Below are 23,509 nucleotides of genomic sequence, written 5' to 3'. Positions count from 1 at the left end.
CTTCCTTGGGGTGGTCATGGTTCCCCTCTGTTGTTTTCATCCTGAGGGGCAGGTAGGCTGAGAGATGGTGAGTAGCCCATAGTCACCCAGTACACTTGATAGCTCATTTCCATTTTGAAAAATTAATTAAAACAATTTACTTGCAGGTAAAGTTGATTAAGTAGATCCACACAATACAACTCACATTTAAAGCACATGACTTCCCCTAAAGAATCCTGGGAAGCATAGTTTCCCCCTCACCATTATAGTTCTCACCACTCTTAACAAACTATAGTTCCCATGATTCTGTGGTGGGATTCATGTCCTTCAAATGTGTGTTAAGTGTGTTTTAAATGAATGGTGTGGATCTGCCCTAGGTATGCTGTGCATTCATTCGTGAACTGAAAAGAACAATTTTAAAAGATACTTTTTTAAACGGGAAGGGTTGTAGCTCAGTGGTAGGGCACATGCTTTGCATGCAAAGGTCCAAAATTCAATTTCTTGAAAAGACTATTGCCTGGAATCCTGGAGAGCCAATGTTAATCCTTATCATCAATACTGAGCTAGATGGTACGAAATGACCTGAGGCATTCCTTTGTTCCTAAAAGTGAGAAGAGACTCAAGGGCCACAGTGACTCCAAAGTTTATTTATGTATTTTATTTACAACATTTATATACCACTTTATTGTAAACAATCTCAAAGCGGTTTACAGAATTAAAACAATAAAATTATTGGCAAAAATAGTTAAAGACAGGCATTTAAAAACATTCAAAATAATAAACAATGAGTTAAAGAAAGATAAAAAACATAATAGCTTCTACATGCCTGGGTAGGCTAAACAAAAATGTTTTTAGCAGGTGCCGAAAATAGTACAAAGAAGGTGCCTCCCTAAGGTCAACAGGCAGGGAGTTCCAAAGCATAGGTGCTGCCACACTAAAGGACTGATTTCTTACAAGAGAAGGACAAGTACTATAATGTGACTCCCGTAACATGGAAAGCACACTTTGAACTTGGCCTGATAGCAAATTGGCAACCAGTACAGATTTCAGAGCAGATGTATTATGCGCTTACAGGGTCTCACTCATGTCAGCAATCATGCCACAGCATTCTGCAATAACTGTAGACCCCAGGTCAGGTTGTGCTGCATGGGGATTTCTGTGACCTTGGTTGACTGGCTGCCAGGATTTTTTTAGTTTTGGATTTTGGTTATGAATCCTGACTGGTTGTAGGATGCTGAGTTTTCTGCCTTACTCATAGGAATCTTGTTGTGGTTGGTATGGTATGGCATTTAGGAAATCATTACTATCTTTTGTTTTTCTTTTCTATTTGCATTTCATTTACCATTAACCTCACTCCCTTATATCCATAGAAGCAACAGCAGTGGTTGAATGTGCTCAGCTCAACCCCCTTAAACCCACTGATGATGCACCTTGTTGGTTGCATGGCAGTTTGTTTCTTGCCCAATAGTGGTGAAAGAGAATTCACATATTTGGAAGTGTGGCTGCAGTTGTTTTTCCCAAGTCACTGCCTTTGAAGGAAGACCAAACCATGTGTGTTTTCTCTCTGTCAGTTATTACTCACTGGAACTGAGTTGGCTGTCAAAGTGAGTTTATAGCAGCCCACAGGGTAGACAGAAAAGGGTAGAGAATCTTCTTACTCTTACTCATTTCTCAGACCTCTTTCTGAAGTGAAGGGTCAAATCTGTAAAAACGTTTGGAGCAGCCATGTTAAAAGATAAGGGCAGGGCATTCCAGGCAGGGGGTTGCCAACCCTGCTTGGATATGGATATATTTGCAGAGGAGCCCTAGTCAGACTTTACCAACAGCACAATCCAAACTGTATCTACTTAGAAGTAAGTCCTGTTGAGTTCTATGGGGCTTAGTAAGTGTGTTTAGAATTGCAGCCTTCAGGGGCATCCATCTTTATTCCTGAGTGCTCCCATCTAACATCTCCACAACATTAGGCTCCCTTCTTCCTACAAAGGCCTTCTGGTGACTGGCCTTGCCTGAGGGCAATTAAACCCTTCTTATCAGAAGCAAGTAGGCTAGATTAAATGTTCCCTACCCAGGCTCCATCTTTTAGCTAAGATTTCTGTCTTAATTTCCAATCAGAGAAATGTTTTTGTTTGAATTGTATGCTCCAGCAACTGTGGTTGATGCTTAATATATCATGCTTAATGACATCACTAGGGCCCACCCCAAGACATCACTTGGGCCCACCCCTGTGACATCACTAGGGCCCACCTCTGACATCTCAGGGTTTGGGATGTTTCTGACCTCTGAACCCTAGACACAACGGCTGAAGAAGTGACAAGCCTGAGTCAAGGTCACAGGAGGAGACATGGAGTTAGGATCTCTGGAAGAGTCTTTAGATCAGGGTCAGACTGTTAGTTTATTCTGATGGCCAGCAATTCTCAGATGTCTCAGAGAGAGGCCTTTCCCATTACCGGCTCCTTGATGCTTTTAAGTCAGGTGTGGGGAATCTGTGGCCCTCCCGATGTTGCTGGACTACTAGCCATGATGGCTAAGCTCTGCCTCCATGGTTGGAAGTGGCATGCTTTAGAATACCAGTTGGTGGAAACCACTGAAGGGTAGAGTGTTGTTGCACTCAGGTTCTGCTTGTGGGCTTCCCATGGACTTCTGGTTGGCTACTATGAGAACAGAATGTTGGACTAGATGGTCCTTTGGCCTGATCCAGCAGGCTCTTCTTTATACAGCCATGAGAGTGGCTGTATACTATAGCCAGCATATGATTTTTCACATTCTGCCATGTTAAATTCAGAATACCCCATGCCATTCTGCTGCTTCCCATAAGCTCATTTCAAAACAAAATCTTACAAAACGTATAGTCCTGAACTCAGAAACGCTTGCTTAACAACCCTATATATTTTCATGGTGATACACAAAACACTCAGAGGAAATTCAGAGGAAAACAAGAGGAAAACAAGAGGAAAAAAATCCAGACCCCAAATTATGTCAGTGATCTCATAATTTGTTGAAATTAATTAAAAATCAGCCATGTTCACAGAGTACCTATAATTATTTATATTTATATTTATTATTTCAATTTATATACCGCCCTTAGCAGAATAGCTCTCAGGGCGGTGAACAAACAAGATAAAATACAATATATCATAGTAAAAAATCACAAAAACATGTACAAACAAACAACAGAAAGCACAACAAAAACGAAATACAACACAAATTAAGAAGGATACATGTTAAAAGTAGAAAGATTAAGAAAATTAAAAGATTTAAAAGAATTAAGTAATCCTATTACTGGCCTTACCCCATACTCTGCCCTTCATCTTCTGCAATTTAAAAGTTAAAAAAAATACATGGCTGATTTTTAATTAATTTAAGAAATTTAACATTGGAGTCTATGATAGCACGGGCATGCTCAGTAAGAACCAACGATTTCCTGCTCCCCTGGTACATTCACTATAGCTGCCCAATTTCCCTGCTTTTTAAAGTTTGATAGAAATAACATTTGGCTAAAGGTATGTTCTTAAACTACAATGATTTTTTTTGCTTATTAGTTAACATGTTCTTATGGAGATGATGGGAGTTCAACATCTGGGCCAGGGATCTTATGATATATAAGGTCTTTTAGTTTACAAGCTAGATCATGGTAGGAAACTTTTTCAAGCCTGGGACCCACATTTCCTCCTAAGGAACCTTCCAGGAGCCACATGCCAGTGATGGGTAGGGCCAGAGGCAAAGGTGGATGGAGCAACAGATGTGACTCTTATGTCTGTGCAGTACACTACATTCCAGCCATGCAAAAAAAAAAAAAAAGTCAAAGAGGTTTCTGCACACCCACCTCTCCATCCTCCGTCCAGGCAAGCCAGAGGCATTATCATAGTCCAGAGGTTCCTGGAAACACATCTCTCCATCTAGGCAAGCCAGAGGCATCACTGCAGTTCAAAGACACATTTCAGCAAAACGAGAGCACTCAAGGAGGACAAGGAACAGGGCCGGTGAAGAGTATGGCCTGGGCATGATGCTGGGCAGAGTTAAAGAGATCCAGAGGACCTCTTCTGCATCCCACCCCTGCCCAGGCCGGAGGCATCCCACTGCTGGTCTGCTGTACCTTCAAGAGTGATGCAGAAGGGAAACACTGCCAGCTTAGTGCACGACTGTAACCTGGCAAGCCTAAGGAGGCAATGAGAGCCAATAAGCAACGATGGAGGGAATGGATGCTGTATATCTCATATTGACTTGATCTGTTCTTTGGCAGCAGGCTTCTATGGTATTTTGGGGGGTTGCAGGGAGTTTATTAAGTGCTTCTGTCTCCATGTTTTAGACCTGATCCTGTATTCCTGACATTAATTTTGCAGGAGGATTGAATGGGCGATTCTCAGGAAGCTTTCAGATGTCCTCTGAAAATAGCTTTAAGAAACCAGGTAATCTGTATATATTATAGGGCTGGAGGAGAATTCGGTTCAGTGCCCATTCAAAAGCAAATTAACAGTTCTCAGATTTAGAAGTGGATCAGAGCACAGCTACCAACTGTGCTATACACATCTCCGACTTCTGCAATACAGTTTCAGTTCAAAAAGAAAAGAAAAAGCACTCCAAAGGGCAGCTTACAGAGTATATAGAGTACAATATGCCATCTCCCTAAACAAGAATTCAAAACAGCAACTTGCACTATCAGAGCTGTGGGCAAAAAGCCTCTTGAAATGCTCCACCCAGAGGAATGGGAGGGGTGTGTGGGGGGGGACTCTTTGGGGAGGAGGAGAAATAATCCCACACTTTCTCTGAGATGAGTCTTCCCAACAGCAGTGGCAGTAGGATAGCTTCTTTCTCCACCCCACCCTCTGGATTTCTGCTCCCCACCCATCTTACTGCTGCTGCAAGTGTTGTCGGCAGCCCGGCCACCATTGTGCACCCTACACGATGCCCCAGATGTAGTGTCGTTCTGGCTTATTGTGATGGGGGTGGGTGTGATGGCAGCCACCACAAACAAACAGTGGGCCGCCCTGGGGTCCTGCTGAGGGGAAGGGTGGGATAGAAATCAAATAATAAATAAATAATATGGAGAAAATTCTGCAAAGTGGCCTTTATCTACCAGACAAAGGGAACATTTCAGAAATTCAGTCTCTTCTAAGACATTTCAACTCGGCTCTAGTTAAACTTGCAGCTAGGATACCCACAGCAGACCACCTTCCCCCGTTACATCACCTGGGTGCATTCAATCTTCTGACGAGGCTTTGCTGACCATACCATGACTGCCGGAATGCAGAAGACGCTTGCTGGGTGGGGCGGAGCCGTCACGATAGCTTCCCAGCAGTTGGGCCGCTGTTCCTTTCCAGGGAGGGGTGAGGCTGCAGGGAGGTCGGTACTGGCAGGAGCCCTGGATAGGCAGTGCCACGGTCTTTGTACTGTACCAGCCTCCCTGCTGTCTCGCCCCTCTCCCTCCCAAGAAGCTACCAGGCCAGGTTCTTCTGTTGATATGCAAAGCCCTGAACAACTTGTGTCCAGGAGCCCTTACATCCTAGCCTGATGATGAAGATCATCCAGAGGAGTGCTCTTAGTGGTCCTTCATGTTACAGAGGCCCAACTGGCCTCAACAGGAAGTTGGGCATTTAGTGTTGCCAGTCCCTTGCTGCGGAACAATCTTCTGGCAGAGATTCGGCAGGCATCCTCTTGCTATTGTGTTCCAGGTGCCTCTTGAAGACTACTTAATGCTGACAGGCCTAGGCAGTTGTCTGGAATTTGCTTGAGCAGACAGTCATTTAAATGATGGTTCTGGACTGCTTCCAATGGTTTTTTAAAATGTTTTTCTGTTGCTGTTCACCATCCTGATATTTTGTAAGTGGAAGATTTAAAAATAATTTTATAAATGAATGAATGAACGAATAAATAAATAAGCAAAAGTGACCCTCCTGTCAGGAACTTAGTGTAGAAGCATGCAACTTCTCCCCCAGGGGCTGACATGGTAGAATCTAGAAGGAGTCTTACCACTTCACCTTCTGTGTGACATATATGTCCTCTTTCATATGGCAATGTCATGTGAGCAGCGGATTCCTCTCAGAGACGCACAAAGGGGAAAATCCAGTCATGCAATCCTCAACCTGCAGTCTGAAGTTGTATGATTAGGAAGTTTTTTTTTAATTTCACACAGCAACAAAAAATTGCAGTGTAGACCATAGGGATGTGGGAGAAATTGAATCCTTTTTGTCTTTAAAGGCAAACCTGTCTAATTCACGCTTTCCAAAACAATACATGAACCGAAACATAGCCATCCTTTGAAATTCACACTTCTCCAAAGTAACATGTACAAAACTACAGTTCATAGAAATGGATGTATTTATGAAAAGAACATAGGAAAAAGGCATTATATTAGGGGAAATTGCTTTGCATAAATGTGCATGATGCAAAATTGCATACAAAAATGTGTATATTAAAATAAATTCTCACCAAAATGCTGATGATTTTTCATGAGGACTTTTTTTTTCAAATGCAAATTGAGGTGGAGAACTGAATTGAAAATGAGAAACTGAAATGTACAGATTCACCCATCCTTTAGCGTAGAGTGATTCTGTTCAGTGTTTCAGCCAGCCAGCCAGTCATGCCTCAGGATATTCCTGTTGGAAGGGCAACAGCAGAAATCATTCAGTTTGTAACTTCAGGGTTAATCCTGTTAATGTTAAAGTCAACTAGCCAAAGACCCTTCACAAACTACAGTTCCCAGGATTCTTGGGGGGGGAGTCATAGTTTAACAATCAATCTATCTTCCCAGGGTGTTCTTGTGATGGGAATAGGTGTTGCTTAGCAACCAGGCAGAGTGGCATGATATTTAGCAAGGTTGCACATGTTCTGATTGAGCTGTGTTGTTCTGAGGGAGTTTTCTTCTGTGTGTTTCACTGTGTGTTGCCATGCTATGTGCAAATCCTGAAATGAAAGACAAAATCTCTTGTGTTCCTTTCTCCTCATCTTATACACTAATTTTTGTTCCGTTTGATCAGTAAAGTATCAGGGCTTTTCTCCCGGGCTTTCAGTTGTGTTATTTAAGTGGCATTGCTAACAATGCCATACCATGCCATTCCCTACCCACACTGTTTCCCATTTTTTCCTTCCAAGAGGCACTTGGCATTCTGTGGCCATGTACAGTTCTACTTGGGCTGTTTGGAGTAAGGGGTGCTCCCTTAGTTTCCTTACTTCTGCGAACTCTGGAGTCCCCCCAATATGCTGTTACCTCCCTCGTGTACCTCCAGTACAGTTGCTACATGTGGCTCTAAGTAGACGCTGCTGTATTTCATGTCATCCCACAGATTCCTACTGAGAGGAGCCCCATTTGGAAGCAGCAATGACATATGGGGGGGAGAGAGGGGTGTGTGTATTGTGGAATTCCAGTATCTGTTCCATAGAGTTGGAATATGGCTTGGATAACCGTTATTGCTAGCAAAAGATTGTCATCTCAAGGACTCCAAGGGTCATTTGGGAGGAATGCTGAATATCTGGGGTTCATGATTCTCTTTGATCTGAAAGTCTGGCAAGAATAGCCCTTTTAGAGGGACAGTGCCAAGGCTGTCTGGTTTCGATTAGGCTGAATACATGGTGGGAAGAGGCTTTCTGGTGGTATTTTGGTATTTCCTCTTTGAGTCCCTCCCTATGCGAGGAAATGCAGCAGAGCAGAGTTTGCTCCCCTCCCCACATCCCCTGTCACAATGGTGCTGTTTACTATAAGTGTCATGAATCCTGCCAGGTAACTCAGGGCTGGAGATAAAATTAAGTCAGGGCTGGGCACATCCGTCAAATTTCAAGGTTGCAGAACCTCTTTTTGAGAGGCCTGCTTCAGTTCTTTAGACAGCCATCTTATTGGGGGTGGGGAGAGGAAGAAAATTATTAGGCTCTGGAATCATATTTTAGGGCCATGGGATTATTTATGCCTTTGATCAGTCTCTCTCTCTCTCTGTCTCTCTTTCTTACACATGCATACACACACATCCCAGCTCAAAATGTAAACCTACAAATTGTAAAAACAAACACCAGGTTTGGCCTTACAAATAACATTTCAGTGGGTTGAGTGTAGGGTTGCCAGGCTCAGCTGAGAATGATTCTGTGTCTTTAAGAGAAGAGAAAATTCAGCCAAGTGCAGGTTTTCTTGCAACACTGTAATGGGAAAAACCACAAGGTGAAATTCTCCCTCCCCCCTCCACAACTTTTAAAGATACAGAAGACATTTGGGTTGCCAGGTCCAGCCTCCAAGAGGTCTTCTGTATCTTTAAAAGTTGTGCAGGGCAAAGGGAGAATTTCACCTTGTGGTTTTTCCCATTACAGTGTTGTAAGAAAACCTGCACTTGGTTGAATGTTTTCTTCTCTCAAAGATACAGAATCATTCTCAGGCCCTGAGCCTGGCAACCCTAGTTGAGTGCCAGTCACTTCCTCCTCCTTCTCCTCCCCCCTTTCCCACTGCTGTTTCTCATCTCTTCCATTTGCTCACCTCTGGAGATCCAGTGCCTAGTTTCTGATTCTGTTTCCTGACTCCTGACTGAGCACAGCAGAGCAGAGCAGAGCAGAGGGAGCTGTCTCAGTTGGTCCACAGGTGAGGAGATATAAGCAAGCCAGCTTTCAGAGAGCAAGCGAACAGAGCGAGTGAACAGCAAGAGCAAACAGGAGTTTGACAAAGGACTTCGACAGGGGAGGACTTCGACAGTTCCCTTCACCAGTGGAACTATGAAACCGCTTTCAACCACTCGAGGATGAGACTCGAGGACAGCCTATCATGGAAGAATTACAGGAGACCCCGTGCGACAATGAGCAACAGGCTGAAGCTCAATCAAGCAGGGGCAATGAAACCACACCCCACAACAAGAGAAGAGTACTAGTAGTGGGAGACTCCCTACTGCATGGGATCAAAACCCACGTGTTCCAAGAAGATCCGTGGACTCGCCAGGTATGCTGTCTACCAGGAGGACAGATTAGAGTTGTGACAGAAGGGTTGTCATCACTCATCAAGCTCACCGACAGGTATCCCTTTCTCCTCATCCATGTGGGAACAAATGATGCTGCCAAACGGAGCTATGAAGAAATCACATCAGACTTTGAAGCTCTGGGAAGGAAACTCAAGGACTTTGGGGGCCCAGATAGTTTTTTCATCCACCCTTCCAGTACTTAGAAGAGGAGTAGAAAGGGAAAGAAAAATACCCTGTGTGAATGAATGGCTATGAAGAGAGATTTGGATTCTGGGATCACGGGCTAAGCTTCCTGGAAGGTGGACTGCTGGCAAGTGATGGGTTGCATCTCACAAGGACTGGAAAGAATGTGTTTGGCCACAGCATGGAGAAGTTCATCAAGAGGGCTTTAAACTGAATCCTAAGGGGCAAGGAGACGTAAACTTGGTGATAATGAATGGGGCAAGTAATAAAAGGAATGTGGTGCTTGGAGTCTGCTACCGACCACCCAATCAAGGAAAATACAAGAATGTAACTTTTGAAAAGCAAATTGCCAATGTTTCAAGGAGGCATGATGTAGTAGTAATGAGAGACTTCAATTATCCCGATATCTGTTGGGAGACAAATTCTGCCAAACACGGCCCCTCTAAGAAATTTCTGACTTGTGTTTATTTATTAATTATTTGATTTATATCCTGCCCTTCCTCCCAGCAGGAGCCCAGGGTGGCAAACAAAAGCACTAAAAACACTTTAAACATCATAAAAACAGACTTTAAAATACATTAAAACAAAACGTTAAAAACATTTTTTTTAAAAAAGCTTTAAAAACATCTTTAAAAAAAGGGTTAAAACATTATTTAAAAAATGTGTTGTGTTGGAGATAACTTTCTCCTACAGAAAGTGGAGGAAGCAACCAGAAGATCAGCTATCCTGGATTTGATTCTAAGCAATAGAGATGATCTGGTGGATGAAGTGGCAGTTATGGGAACTCTGGGGGAAAGTGACCACACCATACCTGAATTCTTGATTTTAACAGAAGCAAAAGCTGAGAGTAGCCATACACGCACCCTGGACTTCAGGAAAGCTGATTTTAATAAACTCAGAACAATGGTAAGTACGGTTCCATGGCAAGCGACCCTAATGAGAAAAGGAGTCCAAGCTGGGTGGGAGTTTCTAAAAAAGGAAATTCTAAAAGCACTATGTCTCCCCAATTGCAGGGTAGGGATTGGATCCGTTGGCTGGTGCCGGTGCAAAAGCATTCTGTCAACCTAAGTGGCTGGTATCGACTCGGGTTCATTCTTTGTCTGCTAGCCACTGCTTTTATTGGTTGGGGTTTTTTTTCCCTCGCAAGGAAATATTAATATCAATATTGCTATTTTAAAGGAAATATTGACAATTTTGAAGGAAATATCAATATTTTGAAAGGAAATGTCAATAAAAGTATCATTTTTAATATCAATATTGCATTGAAAGTATCAATTTTCCAAAGGAGCCACGGAAAATCACGACATAAAAATCTGATCCACAATTATAGGGAATAAGCGAGTGAATTGAAAATTCAGTACCAACACCGAGTTGGGTGGCATTCCAGCACAAATGCGGTGCTGTTGCTGGAGCAACTGCTAGCTTCCCTGTAGTAAGAATGTAGGAGAAAAGGCACCTCCAGATGTCCTTTTTATTACACATTCAGGATTATTTGTGCTCATGATGCTATCAAAGCACATATGCAATTTCAGTTTCAGTAAGTTTTGAAGCAGTTATGGAGCTTCGTTTCCAATCAGTGCATATCATGTAACTTCCTGCTGAAATCCCATAACTCTTCATACCACAAACGTTCGGGGTTTGTTTTTTTTGTCCCACTTTTGTTATGCTATAGTCCCCACCTGCAATATACATTGAAAGCAGTATCATACCACTTTAAACAGCCATGACTCCTCCCCCCAAATCCTGGGAACTGTAGTTTGTGAAGGGTGCTGATAATTGTTTGAAAACCCTCATTCCCCTCATAGAGTGGTTTAACAATCAATCCCTCTTCCCAGGGACTGTAGTTCTGTGAGGGGAATAGGGGTCTCCTAACCACTCTCAGCACCCTTCACAGACTACAGTTCCCAGGGTTCTTTGGGGGAAGCCATGGCTGTTTAAAGTGATATATTGCTTCAAATGTATAGTGCAGATGGGGGCATAGTCCCTTCAGACAATAATAATGGGATTGCATTGGGGGAGCATAGCAGAATAACGAGAGAGAGAGAGAGAGAGAGAGAGAGAGAGAGAGAGAGAATAAACCCATCTCTAATGCACTATTATAGTGTCAAATGCGCTGCATAATACAATCGAAAGAAATCATCAGTCTAGGGACCCAAAGAGAGCAGGTGCCACATTGCAGCACTTAATTGCCTCTGACGGGAAAGTGCAGGGCTATGATAGCTGCTAGTCAATCTCTAATCTTATGGGTCAGGTAAAGCCTGGGCAAAAAGCATTAATGCCAGACTCCCAAATAATCTTTTTGGGGGGGTTCATTTTTGCCCCAAATAGTGGAAAGAGACATTTTTGGCACAGCTCTAGTTACATCTGTTTTCATCCAAAGTCACTGATAAGCCAGGAACATTTCTACATTCTCCCATCTCTTTCCAGTTCTGTCTTTCTGTGTGTATAAAGAACTCCACAACTCATTTGCTAACATGCTCTCTCTCTCACACTCTTATGCCTGCCAATCTACCAGGGTTTGTTTTTGTTATTTCTGGCAAAGGTGGATAGGCAGGGTTTACTTACACACACACACACACACACACACAGAGAGAGAGAGAGAGAGAGAGAGAGAGAGAGAGAGAGAGAGAGCTGGCATGTGAATCCTAGATCTCAATATTTTTCACTGAAGATTCTCCTCCTGCTGTTGAATGTTGAGATCCTCCCCTCTCGTGTTCACTGATAGATGACAAAACAGTTATACCTCATTTCCCTAAATACTGAGGGGGGAATGTGCAACATGTGTAAATTCAAGAAGCCCTGCAGATTCTCACTAGCTAACAGGTGAGCAAATATATTAGCACAGAGGATGGAACAAGATGTAATTAAGGAAACATGTTGGGTTGCCAACCCCTCATTTCTCCTATAATACTGTTGAATGGAATTGGGGGAGCATTTTCAGAGTAGAATTGTGGGTGGATGAAAATGCTGAACTTTTCCACTGTTTGCCGGTTCTCCCCTACACATGGCCGCTGGGTTGCTTTAAAGTGAGCCAGTGTGGTGTGAGTGGTTACAGGACTGGACCAGGAGCTGAGAGACCAGGGTTCAAATCCCTATTCAGCCCATTCCCAGACATGCAGCCCCTCAGCCTAACCTACCTCACAGGGTTGTTGTCAGGATAACATGGAGAAGGGGAGAGCCATATACATATACCTTTAGCTCCTTGGAAGAAAGGTACATGCAATAGTAAGCAAGCAAGTAAAGGATTCTCCCTCTGGCTGGCATTCCAAACTGGAAATTACCCTTTACAGAGCACTTTCAGGAGAGATAGTATATGAGGGGTTAAGCACTCCTCCCTTCAGCTGATCCTCCCTTGTAAGTTGCACCCTATCCCTGCATTCCTGGTTACCCTGGCAAATTAGATGAACCACAGGAGAGAGCATAACTCAGTGCATGCCAGTGATACCTCATTTCAGACAGATTTGGCATGTCAAGCTATGGTGAATCAGATGCACTTTCTGTACCATTATATTGTTATGTGCTCTTCTCTTCCCCCAGTAGGGAGATGCTCCAAGTACAGCATTATCTGCATTTGTTTTCCTTTAGAGGAGAGATCACTGGAGATGGAATATCTGATTTGTTTACAAATATATAAGCAGGGCAGATGTGTGGAGCAAAGCATCATATGCACTTCTACCAGATAGTAATTCTGCTATTCCACATCAGTTCCCCAGAGGAAGACACACTCAGCTCCAAGATGCTTTCTTACTCTCAGTTAGGGATGGGGGATAAGAACATAAGAACATAAGAAGAGCCTGCTGAATCAGGCCAGTGGCCCATCTAGTCCAGCATCCTGTTCTCACAGTGGCCAACCAGGTGCCTGGGGGAAGCCCGCAAGCAGGACCCGAGTGCAAGAACACTCTCCCCTCCTGAGGCTTCCGGCAACTGGTGTTCAGAAGCATGCTGCCTCTGACTAGGGTGGCAGAGCACAGCCATCATGGCTAGTAGCCATTGATAGCCCTGTCCTCCATGAATTTGTCTAATCTTCTTTTAAAGCCATCCAAATTAAAGAGTTCCCTTTTCATTTAAAGCCGACTCTATCAGTCACCCTTTCTGAAACAATATGAGAACTGAAACACAGCCATCCCTCAAAAGTCACACATATGAATTTTGCAATGCAATTCTCCAACCAAACTGAATATATTAGTGAAATTAACATGTAAAAAGGCATTATATTGGGAGAAAGCGCTTGCAAAAATGTGTATATTAGTCAAAGCTGCATCCAAAAATGTGTTTAGTAGGGGAAATTCACACTGAAAGCTGAAAAAATCGCAGAGCCAGTGAAGGTGGTGGACTACAACTTGGGTGATCAGGGTGATCAGGGTTCAAATCCCCACACAGCCATGAAGCTCACTGGGTGACCTTGGGCCTCTCAGCCTCAGAGGAAGGCAATGGTAAAACCACCTCTGAATACAGCTTACCATGAAAACCCTATTTGTAGGGTTCCCATAAGTCAGAATCAACTTGAAGGCAGTCTATTTCCATTTCAAAAAAAATTGCAGATTGCTGCAGAAATGCGGAGAACTGGATTTAAGAGTGGAAAAAAGGAGAAAATGAGAGAACTGAAATTGACAGATCCTTCCATACCTCCTCTCAACTAACTGTTGATATGTGTGTATGTGCATGTGCGTGTGTTTCAAAACTTCTTCTGTTAACTCTTGCTCAAACTAGGAATGCTTGAAGAGTTTGATTTCTGTGAATTCCATAGTGAACTGGCCTACAGTTGAATCCAACTAAGTCATTGTGCAAGGGAGCAAATCCCATTCACTCAGTGGAATTCTTCCCTTCTCTCTCCTCCCCCCAAGTGCCCCTGCACCACTCCCAAATCTGCTGCAGAGGGTTGGGGGGAACACAGAGCAGATTGGGGGAGGGTGGGAGGCGCATGGGATGAGGAGAGGGAGAGGACTTTCCACTGAATGCACAGAACTCATTCCACTCACGCCACAACTTAGTTGAATACAACCCCTGATCCATACCCTCTGGATTAATGTGCAGATTGGGATATCATTATCCTTTGGATTTTGCACATCTTTGAATTGTGCGACCTAGTTCCCTGGTCAAAATAAGATTAAAATATGTGTTTTAGGATAAAATTCATTTTGAAAGGCATGCAGTACAATAAAATAGTCATAATTGGGTGCTTTGCAATAAAATGTTGATTTACATATGAATTTGAATACACATCAGACAGATTTTTTTTTTAAAAAAGCAGAGATCAATGCAAGAATGAATTTCTCATGGACACATGAGGAACTGACATGGACTAGAATAATAACAATCCATCCATCCCAACCACACAAACACACCTGACACCTCCCTATAGCTAGAAGGCATGTCTCCTTCCATAACAGATGACTTTCTCCATTCAGATCAGTCAGTCAAATTTTTCTGTTAGAAACCATTGGTGATCATAAAAATACAAACAATATAAATATACATTTTACCATAGGTGATCTCCAGCACAGAGGACTCCATGTTCTATGATAAAATTTTGTCTAATCTGCCAGACTGCTAAGGTAAATGTAGAAACCTTATATTGTTGGGCCTCAGCTCCTCTGCAGGGGCCAGGAAGGGGGAAGGCATGAGTTTCAGGGTCCCCAGCTGTCAGAAGGAGCGGTAGGTCCAGGAGTTGTTGAGTCTCCGCAGGATAGGGGATGTGGGAGTGAGTTGGAGCCAGGGTCAGTTCCCACGGATGGCGCTCTCTCTGAAGAAGAGCGTGCCCCACCCCCAGACCAAGACGAGGAGCCGTTGGAAGTTGCTCCAGAGGGCGCGCTCCCTCCCCCTCTGCCTAGCGGTTCTTGGGAGGCACCAGGAGAGCAACCTCCCCCCGACATCGAGCCTGTTGCCGAGGCCCTTTCGGACGAGCCATTGGACGCTCGTCGTCATGAGAAACGGACTGGTCAGAGGCAGGACTTGAGAAGGAGCCAGAGATTAAGATCAAGGACTTTCCCTACTTAAACCTGCGGCTCCAGAGGAGGAACTGCTGAGTCAACTTTCTTTATACATTGCAGAGCATGTCTAGAGCGCAGCTAGGGAATTCTAGTGAGTTAGTTTAGTGCTCTCTATGAAACATACTGCTTTTGATGTATCCATTACTCTAATAAAACAAGAATTAATTACAAATGCGTCTCAGCCTCGCGGATCCCACTCTGAACGGGACATATATGGAGTGTATTTATTCCTATCCATCAGCAAATAACAGTTTGTGAATCTTCTTTAAGAACATAAGAAGAGGCCTGCTGGATCAGGCCAGTGGCTCATCTAGCCCAGGATCTTGGTCTCACAGTGGCGTACCAGATGTCTGTGGAAAGCCCACAGGCAGGACTGGAGCAACTCCAACAAAGGTTGTCACATAAAGGAGGCTGGGATTTCTTCTCAATTGTCCCACAATGCAGGACACGGAATAATGGGCTCAAATTGCAGGAAGCCAGATTTTGACTGGAAAAACTTCCTCTTAGAGCCATACAACAATGGAACCAATTACCTAGAGAGGTAGTGGGCTCTCCGACACTGGAGGCATTCAAGAGGCAGCTGGACAGCCATGTCGGGAATGCTTTGATTTGGATTCCTGCACTGGGCAGGGGGTTGGACTTGATGGCCTTATAGGCCCCTTCCGACTCTACTATTCTATGATTCTATCAGCTCTCTCTTCCTGTGGTTTTTAGCAACTGGTATTCAGAGGCGTATTCTATCTATCTATCTATCTATCTATCTATCTATCTATCTATCTATCTATCTATCTATCTATCTATCTATCTATCTATCTATCTATCTATCTATCTATCTATCTATCTATCTATCTATCTATCTGTCTGTCTGTCTGTCTGTCTGTCTGTCTGTCTGTCTCACCCTTCCTCTCTTCATATGCTATATGAAGGACTTTCTTTTGCCTGTCCTGAATTTTCCAACATTCAGCTTCATTGGATGTCCACAAGTTCTACTGTTATGAGAGGGGGAGACAGATGTATTCCTGGTGCTGGGGGGATTTCTCTGCTGATGTGGTTGGCGATCCTGATGAGGCCTTCAATTGCTCAGACCCTCACACCAAACTCATAGACCTCATGTTACTACCTGGTGCCGCTAGCTGACGCTGTACAGAGGCAATGGTGGTGGAGCTTCTTTGCCACCATCATTGCCACAGAGTACATTGTAAGGTAAGACTCAAATCGGTATTCACTCATATTCATTACAAGTTTCTCTGTCCACTTTCTCCATGCCATGCGTTATTTTACACACACACCTTTATCATGTCACCTTTTCTTCATCTTTTCTCTAAACTCATTCTCGTCTCTCGAATCATCTCCCCTCTGATCAGCCCTCTGCAGTATTCCTCAATGCCCATGCTCTATTTAAAGCCCAGAGGAAAAGGTTACTCCTCCCTTGGGGCTTTTCCAGATAAGGAAGTGCGAGCAGCTAGGGAGGCTGCAGAGAGCTGGGGAAATGTTTACTGGAAAGCAACACACAAACATCCCCCTTGGCCACACCTCCCAACAATAAAGTAATCTCAAAAACCTGCACTGACCACAACTCTAAAGCAATTCTCAAGTGCTGTAAGAACACGGCAGAAAAATGTAACCCTCTTTCACAGAGGTATAAAGCTTTCAAGAAACTAGAGAACAGATTTTGGCACAGCGCTAGGGTGGATCAGAGGCGGATGGCAAAAAGGAACATGATCAGGGAAGGGAGCTGGACTGAAAGCATTGCAAAAGGATTGTGCTGTAAATCATTGGGAAGTACAATGGATTCCTGCTACACATATGAAGCTAAAATATCCTCTTACATATATGAAGCTAATTATCTTTTGCGAACCACTTTGGGAGGCAGCGTGCAAGTGCTTTTACTGAATAATTAAATAAAATGAACCTCCACATTCAGATGCAATGTGCCTCTCTGAATACCAGCTGCTGAGAAGCAACTTCAGAAGAGGCAATTGTCTTCGTGCCTGACTTGTGGGGTTCTCAGAGGCATCTGGTTGGCCCCTGTGGGCACGCAGGAGGCTGGATGAGAGATAGGCCTTTGGTCTGATCTAGCAGGGCTCTTATGTAAGTGGCTATTTACAAGTCTGCAGTAAAGGAATGCCTTTTTTTCTTCTAGTAACAGGATGCAACACAAACTGGCTTCCTAGTGCTGCAAATTTTACCACTGGCATCTGGAAGAAAAGCATTATTTCCCTTGCTCTTCACTGAAGGGGATTTATTATGATTGCCATGACACACACATACAAACACACACACACACCAGTCAGAATTAAATTGGGAGCTAACCACCAATCTTTTCCAAGCTGTGGTTTCCAGTCACTCCCCAAAAAAATGTCTTTTCAAGTTTGCAGACAGAGCAGCTCTCCGGACAGGAAAAGCCTTTCTTTGTGTTGGTAAAATGCAGATACAGGAAACTGAGTACATTCCGCAACAACCTCCTGGCAATAAGATGCTCCCTTGTTTATCATTTGGCCCAAAACGCCCATCCATGCACCCAAACAGAGCTGCGCTCTTGTTCCTGAGGGCTATGAAATTATCGTTCAAAGGGTGGATTTGCACCCTGTTATATTTTTTTCTCACTGTCTGGTGACATTTGTCAAATTATAAAGGGGTGCTTAGGCTGTGTACACACCACTCTGGCAGCTTCTTTCAGGCAGAGAAGGCTCTTCCCCATCACCTCCTACCCTCATGCTTCTAACTGGAGATGCCAAGGGCCAGTAGTGTTGTGGCAAATTCAGAAGTGCAGGGTCCCTTCATGATAACCATGCCATGCCCCTTCACTTGCTTGCAGGGCTGTGGAGTCGGTATGTCAAACCTTCGACTCCAACTCCTCTATTTTTGTACTGTCCGACTCCGACTCCTTCATAAATGGCAAATGTATATTAATTTTTCTGCTGTCTGACTCTGACTCTGACTCCTTCATAAATGGCAAATGTATATTAATGTATTAATATTAATAAATTAATATTAATATATTAATTTTATTTTGAAGTCGGAGTCAGTACATTTCTACCGACTCCAACTCCACCCAAAATTGCTTCCGACTCCATGACTCCGACTCCACAGCCCTGCTTGCTTGCCCTCCTTTGTCGTCTCCACACTCCCAAGGCCTTCCTCCCACAACAACAGACACCCCTAGGAGCCAATCAGCATGAAAGGGGAGTGTGTTAACAACTGAGAAGAGTCTTTTCACTCTGATTGGCTCCAATCAGCAGGAAAGGACAAGGAAGCTTGCAAAAAGATTTCTCTCTGTGGCTGATAGGCTTGTAGGACACTGGAAACATAGGGACCTGCTCCCAAAAAAGTAAGGGGTCTAAGACCCCCCCCAGAGCTTGGAAAAGTTACTTTTTTGAACTACAACTCCCATCAGCCCCAGCCAGCATGGCCACTGGATTGGGCTGATAGGAGTTGTAGTTCAAAAAAATAACTTTTCCAAGCTCTGACACACACCCCCGAGACCCTGGACCACTACACCCTTGTCAAGGACTGGAGCTGCAATCTTCTGAACACACAGCATGTCCTATTTGCCACTGAGCTACGGCCCCTCCACAAGAGGAGGCAACCAGGACTTATGCTTTGAACAAGCTCATTGTTTGTGTATACCTAGTGTATGTATGTGTTTTGTTTTGTTTCCCCCCCTTAGTTACTCTGTAATAACCATTTGACACAGTAACTCCCCTGTGGCAAACTTCCTTGGAAGTTTCATTTCCTAGTCTTTTTGCCAGACCAGTAACATGCATGCACGCACACACACACACCCCAAGAAACAAATTGCCAGTTCTCCTGTTTCTTGGTTTCTGGACAATTTATGAAAATTGAACATTTGCAAAAGCACTCCAGAGAGTGGTCTCTAGAAAACTTCAAGATCAACAAAATGAGCCTGAAAAGCAAAAGAATGAATAGCGACATAGATGCCCTGCAGTTTAACTATATAGAAAGTAATGGGATGAAGGAATACGTTTACCTATTAAGAATACGGACCATTCACCCTTTGTAGTCTTGTTAATAGCCCAGTCTAAAAGCAGGCAGACTTCAATGCTTGTTGGATCTACGTTGGGTTTTGTTGTGTGTCTACTACACAGGACCACATGTGGCTCACTGCAGGTTGCCCACCCCACCCCCAGCAGCTGCCACCAAATCCACCATGCTCCCCTCAGCCTGCCAAACAGCTGTTTGGTGGGGAGTGCAATTTTCATGGGGAGGAAGGTGCACAGGAATGACTCTCTCCATTGTTATCCCCTCAGCTCACCAAAAAGCTGTTTGGTGTGTTTCCTCCCAGCCTCCCTGTAAGGATGGAGAAGAAATCCAATTCACACTTAAAGCCAAACCTATCAAATCTGCACTTTCCAAAACAATTTGAGGACCAAAACACAGACATGCTTTGAAATTCACACTTATCTGATTTTTGCAATGCAGTTTTCCAACCAAACAATGCTTACCGAAATGCCCATATTAGGGGAACATGTACATAAAACGAATATATTAGTGAAAATAACGAACCAAATGCATCATATTAGGAGAAATTGCTTGCAAAAATGTGCACATTCATCAAAACTAGTCTGTGTCTGTGTTGGGATTGCTTTTTAAGAGGTTTTTCAAGTTGTGTTTTAAAAGATTTTTTAAAGATGCTTTGTTTTAATACGTTTTTAAAGATGTTTTGTCGTAATACGTTTTTAAAGATGCTTTGTTTTAATATGTTTTAGTATTTTGTTTTTAACATGTTTTAAAGCGCTCTTAGTGTTTTTGTTTGCCTCCCAGGGTGGGATATAAATTTAACTAATAATAAATAAATAAAACCAGAGACAAAAATATGTTTATTAGGATAAATTTGCACCTAAAGTTAAAGAATGGGCTCCTGTTGGGAGGAAGGGCGGGATATAAATCAAACAATAAATAAATAAATAAATAAAATTTCCATGAGGATTTTTTGAAAGAACCCCCACACACACACACACACAAATTCTTGCAGAAATGTGGAAGACTGGATTTAAGATTGAGAAAAAGTTAGAAACACAGAGAACTGAAACTGACCCCTATATAGAGGTGAGGAGTGTTGCTTATGGAGCCACAAAAAGCACGATCCAGGTGCAAGGGGGTGGCATCAGCAGACTCAATGGAAAATCCAAGGGTTGTATTCAAAAGGGTTGTATCCCTACCTACCAGTGTGTGTGTGTGTGTGTGTGTCTGTGTGTGTGTGTGTGTGTGTGTGTGTGTGTGAGGTGGGGGCAGAGGGGGTTTGTTTGCATGTGGGTATGCAGTCCACCACTCACTGGCCACCAACAAACGCAGTCCTTAGGGCCAAAAGCATTGCCCACCCTTATTTACTAGAACCCCAGGATCCACTGAGCAGGGTCACCTGCAAAAGGCACTTGCCTCTGAGTCTATTTTGAGACTAGTGTTTTGTTTTCACACTAGAAAAGACAATAATGCTGGGAAAAACAGAACGGAGTAGAAAAAGAAGAAGGCCGAACAAGAGATGGATTGATTCCATAAAAGAAGCCACAGACCTGAACTTACAAGATCTGAACAGGGTGGTTCATGACATATGCTCTTGGAGGTCGCTAATTCATAGGGTCACCATAAGTCATAATCGACCTGAAGGCACATAACAACAACCAGAACTTAACTGACCTTGCCGTCCTTCCACACAAAAGTCCACTCCTCATTACCTCAAGCAGTCTTCTTTCAATACCTTCATCTGATGGAGGGGCAAAAACCATTTTGTTGTTGCTTAACAGACCCTTGCTGATCACCCAGAGATCTACCAGTAGATCCTAATCTATCTTCTGACCACCCCTGGTGTAGTTTACACCTGCACCAGAGGGAGTAAGTAGAATCCTGGGTGACAGAATATCATTTTTGAATATACTTACGTCTTTTTGCTATTTATTTATTTTGCATAGCAACACTTATGTATATGGTGCTTTACAAATAGCAGCTATGACAGGTCCCTGCCCAGAGAGGGTTTATAATCTACATTAGAACACAGTGAAACAACAGGAATAGGGGAAATGGAGGCATAAGGAGGCTCAGAAGAGTATGGGATTATTTTGATTATACAAACTTTGGCCCAAGGACACCTCCCAACTGTTTATTTGTTTGTTTCCGGGTGTATTCTGCAACTTGACATTGACACAACAATAGTGCATTAGTGGTGGATCTATACTGGACTGTCTACACACCATTCCACTTTAATAGTTGTTTTGTGCTGCTTCCCCAAAGCTACTGCATCATTGCCATCTGGAGGGATACTCTCGCACAATAAAAGTGGGACAAAAATTAAACTGGAACATTTGTGGTATGAAAAGTTGGCAGGATTTCAGAAGAAAGTTAGAGGAGATGCACCAATTGGAAATGCAGCAGTACGTCCACCCCAAAACTTTCACAGGCACACATAGTATTGAAAGTGGGATCATGTATTACTGCCCCACTATCATCATGAACACAGATGATCATGAATGCCCAATACAAAGGATGACTGGAGAGGCCCTCTCTTACAATAATAAGGTGACACAGGTTACCTTTTTATGAATCAATGACTATTAATAAGGCTGGGGTATGGAGTGTTAAATCCAGAGTGGACAGGAGAACAGAAGCAGGGTGGGGTGGCAATGAGTAGGAATGAGCTTCGAAGAGACAGAGAGGGAGGGAGCCATGATTTTTGAAGCAGTCGTTCATGGGGAGTGTCAGCGACTGGAGTTCTCAGGGTGGGAGCGGCCTCAAGGCACCCAGCTGGGCAAAGGCGTCACTCCCAAACAGTCCTGCTCCACTTAGGCTCGTGCAGCCTCTTAAGAGGCTTCTGGGCAGTCGCTGGAGTTCTCAAGTAGCCACTTGTGTGGGGGGGGAATCCTCGCAAGTAGAAAAGCAGTCCTCAGAAAAACTATTCTAGTCCAGCTTGCTTCTTACTGTACTACTTTTCTACTTACAAGAAGGGTTGTTTGTGTGTATGCACATTCAAAAAGGTGGTTCCCCCACATATAGCAGGGGTGGGGAACCGAGGGCCACATTCCCTTCTGGGCAACCTTCTAGGGGCCACATGCCAGTGCTGGGTGGGGCCAGTGGCAAAAGTGGGTGGAACAATGAATGCAAATGTTACCTTCATACATTAGGGTAATTTCTACACACACTGACACACTTTTCGCTGTTCTCCATTCATATAAGCAAGAGGTTGAAGGGCACTTTCCAAACAGGGAACCAGGGCCAGAAGGGGTGTGGCTGGGGGAAAGTCACGAGAGACAGATGGAGAGAGTTGGAAGGCTGCATTTGGTCCCCCAGGCCTGAGATTCTCCACCCGTGACCTATAGTCTCCACCTTCAGCTGAAGTAGTAAAGGTCATTGTACTCTGCCCAAACTCTGCCATGGCATTCTGTAGTGTACCTAGAGCAGGACAACCTCCCCAAGCGATTCCAACTGCTGCCTGCCTGACTCTGTCATTCCCCGTAAACAAAGGTTGGGTACACATGCAGGGAGATGAGGTGGCAGAAGTCTGAGGTGCCAGAACGGTCTGTACCGCTTCAGATTGTAGTTGGGGAATAAAAATATTGACATTTTCCAATACTGTAAAACAAAAAGAGAACACCGTGCAGGATGGAAACCACTGCACTAGAGACAAAAGGTTTAGCACAGCCCTCTCCATGCTGTTCATGTTTTATGCAGAGCTGGGACTGGGAACACATCACCCCTCAGATGTTGCTGAACTCCCATCATTCCTGACCTTTGGCCATGCTGCCTGGGGCTGATGGGGGTTGGAGTCCAATGTCATCTGGATCGCCACAGGCTTCCCCAACTCCTGCTGCGAAGGAGCATTCGAAAAGGTGTTGCCTCACCTGCCGTCTGAAAGTGGCACATTTCATTTTCCCACCTCGGGACTCCTCCCCATTGTTTCGCTGCCTGTGCAGATCCCGCTTAAGACAATTTGAGAGGAAGGGTCAGCCAGTGGCATGTAGGCACCAGCCCAAATAGGAGAGGGCCATCAAAGAAACTCCAGGGAAGCATGTCCGGCTGTGCAATTTATGAGATGCGTATCTCAATTACATTTCCTTTTAATAATTGAGTGGGTCAGCAGGTGCTCTGCTTATCTCTGCCAAAAGGCAGTAACCCAATCTGTAGCAGAGCATGCAGCGACGCTCAGCAAACACATAACTCAGATGGGTCAGCCATGAAAAGCAAACAGATCTACAACCATCAACCAAGTGATGTATCATGACATATGGAGTTGATGATCAATCTTGCCCTAGGCCATGTTATTTGGAAGTTATTTATCTGAATACCTGCACTTAACAACAGAGTAATCAAAACTGCTAAACATCAAGCACAGTGGCTAAGCGATACTGCTGTAAATCAGAAGGTCCTCGGTCCTAATGTTGCCTCGGCCATCAACTTACTGGATAGTCTTCAGCAAGGGAC

General features: G+C 43.9%; 1 protein-coding gene across 3 annotated transcripts in view; it reads left to right on the top strand.

The window, feature by feature from the left end:
- ASAP1 (ArfGAP with SH3 domain, ankyrin repeat and PH domain 1) overlaps nt 1-23,509 on the top strand; it is a 284,334-nt gene that overhangs the window by 3,878 nt on the left and 256,947 nt on the right. The window contains exon 1 of one of the 3 annotated variants that reach the window (XM_061606813.1): nt 4,370-4,385. The exons of the other annotated variants lie outside the window; for them this stretch is intronic. The gene's annotated coding sequence lies outside the window, so the exon portion shown is untranslated. Of the gene's footprint in view, nt 1-4,369; nt 4,386-23,509 lie in introns of those variants that run through there. 3 annotated transcript variants of the gene reach the window in all.

Source organism: Rhineura floridana, chromosome 1 (genome assembly GCF_030035675.1).
Source record: "Rhineura floridana isolate rRhiFlo1 chromosome 1, rRhiFlo1.hap2, whole genome shotgun sequence".
Taxonomy (NCBI): Eukaryota; Metazoa; Chordata; class Lepidosauria; order Squamata; family Rhineuridae; genus Rhineura; species Rhineura floridana.
This window is presented reverse-complemented; position numbering and strand designations above follow the sequence as displayed.